This window comes from Arvicanthis niloticus, chromosome 25 (assembly GCF_011762505.2).
Source record: "Arvicanthis niloticus isolate mArvNil1 chromosome 25, mArvNil1.pat.X, whole genome shotgun sequence".
Classification (NCBI taxonomy): Eukaryota; Metazoa; Chordata; class Mammalia; order Rodentia; family Muridae; genus Arvicanthis; species Arvicanthis niloticus.
The window spans coordinates 21407728-21412495 of NC_133433.1; the positions used below are offsets into that span (position 1 = coordinate 21407728).

At 39.9% G+C, this 4768-nt stretch overlaps 1 pseudogene; it reads left to right on the forward strand.

The window, feature by feature from the left end:
* The first annotated feature begins 2867 nt into the window (after positions 1 to 2867).
* LOC143438341 (glyceraldehyde-3-phosphate dehydrogenase pseudogene) lies at positions 2868 to 3856 on the forward strand (annotated as a pseudogene).
* Positions 3857 to 4768: the final 912 nt, after the last annotated feature.

The following is a 4768-nucleotide window of genomic DNA, read 5'->3' on the forward strand; positions in this document are numbered from 1 at the left end:
ACCACCACACACGTAAGATAAAACAAACCTTTCTTAAAGATGGAAAGTGTCTTTGCCTTCTGAGCCATCTAGCTGGCTCTACACCTTTTTGTTTTTCAATAGCACCTTACATCTTGGTTTTAATGAGCATGTGTTACCTGTGGACAGAGTATCCGCCCACCTGTAAGAACTTCATTTGTGCTATTGCCTTCCTTGGATCTTAGTCCTAAAAGCTGAGCCCATGGTTTTGCCTGTGACCACCTAAAGCCCCTCTCCTGGCTGTCATTATTGCTTCAGGGGTACACAGGTGACTTACATACCAGGTGCTGGACTACTTAGACGGAATATGAAGGTACATGCTTGGAGGATATTGAAACACTAAAATGCTACACTCTTGTTATCCTAAGATAATGCAGCCAGAGATCTGAACTGTTACTGACAGGGAGCAGAAGGGGAATCATGGGTCTATGATTATTCATTCACTTTGAAAATATGGGTCCCTCTGGCCATTTTTGAGGTTTAAATTTTCTCTTTGTTGCTTAAGTCAAATTGGGTTAAGGTTCTCTCAAGGAAAGCTGTCTACCTTTGCAGCCACTCAAATTAAATTTGCAGTGCATATGCAGCAAAAGTGATCAGAGACCCTTTGGTATCCAAAATTGACCATGAAAGAGAAGTGCAATGGTCCATGTCCGCAGAGTCCAAAACCAAAATGTGATCTCTTAACTATCTCCTAGATGTATGCATCTATGTTTGCATGCTGTCACACACAGGCCTTTATACATGCCAATAGAACTAATAAACAGCTATCACTGTCTCAATACACTCCTTATTCTACTTTCATATAAACATTTCATGTAAAAGATTTAAATGTCTGTGATGGTTTGGACATGTTTTGCCCAGGAAAAGGCACTATTAGGAGGTATGACAATGTTAGAGTGAGTAGGTTGAGTAGGTGTGGCCTTGTTGAAGGATGTGTGTTACTGTGGATGTGGGCTTTGAGGTCTCTATGATCAATATCTGCCTGGTGTGGAAAGAGACTCCCTCTTCTCTACCTGCAGAAGACAGTCTTGTGCTGCTGCCTTTGGACCAAGATGTCCAACTCTTCTAGAACCATGTCTGCCTTGATGCTGCCATGCTTCCCACCATGATAATAATGAACTGATGAAACTCTGAAACTGTAAGCCACCCCAACCAAAACTTTGTATAAGAGTTATCTTGTTCATGATGTCTCTTCATGGAAATAAATCAATGTCCTTCTTATACCAAACCAACATTTTCCCAAAAGGATAGGGAGACAATTAACTTCATCAGCCAGTTTTGCTTGCACTTGTGTTACACTTTTAAGAAGTGAGTGATAGGCAAGATAATGTTCTTATGCCCCCAACACACACACACACACACACACACACACACACACACACACACACACACCAGTGATGTGGTGATGTCCTTATTATAATTCCTATAATGATGACTTTGGACTCTTTCATATTACAAAGAGAATGGCACTCACCCATCCACAGACTTTGAGTCAGAAAATTATCCTGAATTATATGAGTGGACTGGCTTTGACAGTGGAAGATGGAGCCACAAATCAAGTCACCAGCCTCTAGCAGCTGGAAAGGGCAAAACGTATCATCTCCAAGAACCTCCAGAAGACACAGCCGTGCCAGTGCTGTGAGGTTAGCCTGGTAGAATCCATTTCAGACTTCTGACCTCAAGAATGATAAGATAATTGTATTACTGCCATGTCTTTATAAGCCACAAAGTTCTTTAAGTTCTTTGTCATTTCTTACAGCAGCTAGCAATCAATACAGACCATGTATTATATATGTATGTATGTATGTATGTATGTATGTATGTATGTGTGTGTGTGTCTGTATGTATGTATATTCTTTAAAGAGTATCTGTATGCATATTCTTTAAAGAATATCTGTATGTATTTTCTTTAAAGAACATCACTGGGGTGTGTGTGTGTGTGTGTGTGTGTGTGTGTGTGTGTGTGTGTGTTGGGGGCATAAGAACATTATCTTGCCTATCACTCACTTCTTAAAAGTGTAACACAAGTGCAAGCAAAACTGGCTGATGAAGTTGTTAATTGTCTCCCTATCTTTTTTTGAAAATATACATATATTCTTTAGACTGAACTTTCAATTGACAAGGAGAAAATACAGTAAGTGGGCTGTTACCAAGAAGTCTAAACTCACTTGAACTGTAGAAAGTCATTTGATACATCAAATACAAAGTTTATTAATGTGGCCCAGTGATAGAAACTAGATGTGGATATAACAAATCATAGAGAAAACATGTAAGACTTTCCAAGTATTCTTTCTCACTTAGGCTTAATAAACAATTCCTGAATTTTTATAGAACCATGTATCCTGATTCTTTAAAGGACCATGTACTATGTTATTTTTTATATACCTTCTGGTTTCACTATATAATATATGTATTCTGGCTAATTTTTTATAAAATTATTTTTTATTATTGATTGTCTTTTGAAAATCATTATTCTGGAGAATAGTGGTATAGCATGGACGTAGGCTTAACCACCATTTGCAAGACCTCAGGTTTGATCCTAAACAATTAGGGAAAAATCTACCATCATACCACAATCAGGATGTCTATCATCAAGACAAGAAAGCCCTTGATGTGTGCAAAAGACAAGGGTGAAAGGAACCGTTATACATTTTGGGGAATTTAAATTAGTGTAATCACTATAAAAATCTATATGGAAGTTACTTGAAAACAAAATATAACATCTGTAGCACTCCAGGGTGTATACCTACAAGTCAAGATAAAATCTTATGGTCATCTGCTCCTCTCTGTTCCAGAGATAACCATATCTTCTTAAGCAGTGCCAACCTTGTCTCTTAGACACGATAGTGATGGCCAGAGTAAATAGATTTGCCTGTATTTGGCACCTGGCTACCAGAGCTGATGCTTCATCTAACAAAGCAGAGATTGTTGCCATCAGTGACCCCTTCATTGACCTCAACTTCATGGTCTACATGTTCCAGTATGACACTACCCATGGCAAGTTCAACAGCATAGGCAGGGATGAAAATGGAAAGTTTGTCATCAATGAGAAGCTCAAAGTACATCATCTTCCAGAAGTGAGATCCCATTAACATCAAATGGGATGACGCTGGTGCTGAGTCTGCTGTGGAGTCTACTGGTGTCTTTACCATCATGGAGAAGGCCAGGTCCCACTTTAAGGTTGAGCCAAAAGAGGAATCATATCTGCCTCTTGTGCTGATGTTCCCTTGTATGAGTGTGAACCATGGGAAGTATGCCAACTTGCTCAAAATTCTCAGCAATGCTTCCTGCATCACCAACAGCTTAGCCCCTCTGATCAGGGTCATCTGTGACAATGTTGGCATCATTTAAGAGCTCATGACCACAGTCCATGTCATCACTACCATTCAGAAGACTGAGGATGGATGGCTCCTCTGAAAAGCTGTGGTATGATGGTCATAGGACTGCCCAGAATATTATCCCTGCATCCACTGGTGCTGTGGGCAAGGCCACCTCAGAGCTGAGTGGGAAGCTCATTGGCATGGCCTTCCATGTCCCTACCATCAATGTGTCCATTGTGGATCTGACATGCCTCCTAGACAAAGCTGCTAGCTATGATAACATCAAGAAGGTGGTGAATCTGGCATCTGAGGGCCCACTAAACGACATTCTGGGCTACACTGAGGACCAGGTTGTCTCCTGCAACTTTAACACCAACTCCCACTCCTCCACCTTTGATGCTGGGGATGGCATTGCTCTCAATGACAACTTTGTGAAGCTCATTTCCTGGTACGACAATGAATATGGCTACAGCAACACAGTTGTGGACCTCATGGCCTACATGGCCTCCAAGGAGTAAGAAGCCCTGAACCACCCACCCCAGCAAGGACGAGAGAGAGAGAGAGAGAGAGAGAGAGAGAGAGAGAGAGAGAGCGCTTTGGCTGCGGAGGAGTCCCTGTCCAAACTCAGTCCCTGACACTGAGTGTTTCTCTCACCATTTCTATCCCAGATACCCCCATAAAAGGAGGAGCCTAGGGCTCCCTAAACTCTTGAATGCCATCAATAAAGTTCACTGCACCCACCCACCCCCCCACACACACACAAAGAATCAAATTAAATAACAGAAGTACCTGTGCATCTGTGTTTATTGTGGCATTATTCACAATAGCCACATTGTGGAGTTATTGTAGATACACATCAGTGGGGAAATGAATAAAGAAAAATGTAAGGTGTGTGTGTTGTTCTTACTGACTAATACTCCATTGTTGTGTGTGCATATAAATATGTATATGAACATATATATGCACATATAAATAAATAGAGTATTATTCAGTCAGTAAAAACAAAACCAGGTAAGGCTAACAGCTACTGGAGAAGTAGAGTCAGGGAAAGCCTAGGGTACTGAATGAATTAACATGTATCTTGAGCAATTTAGTGATAATCTGTCTTAAAGTAAATAGTACATACAAGAATAGGGATAAAGCTTATTGATATTGTGTTTAGTTAGCATTTATGAAGCTCTTGGTTGAAAGCTAAATTAATAAAACAATGTTATTTGCAGAAAATGAATATAACTGGAGATTATCATGTTAGCAAAATAAACCAGACTGAAAAAAATTATAATTGTTTATTGATTTTTTTGCATATGAAAAACCTGAATGTGATGGTTAGTTGTGTTTTTGTTTGTTAATGTCTTTGTTTTTGTTTTGCTTTGTCTTGACAACTTCATACAAGCTAGAGTCATGTGGGAAGAGGAAACATCAATTGAAAA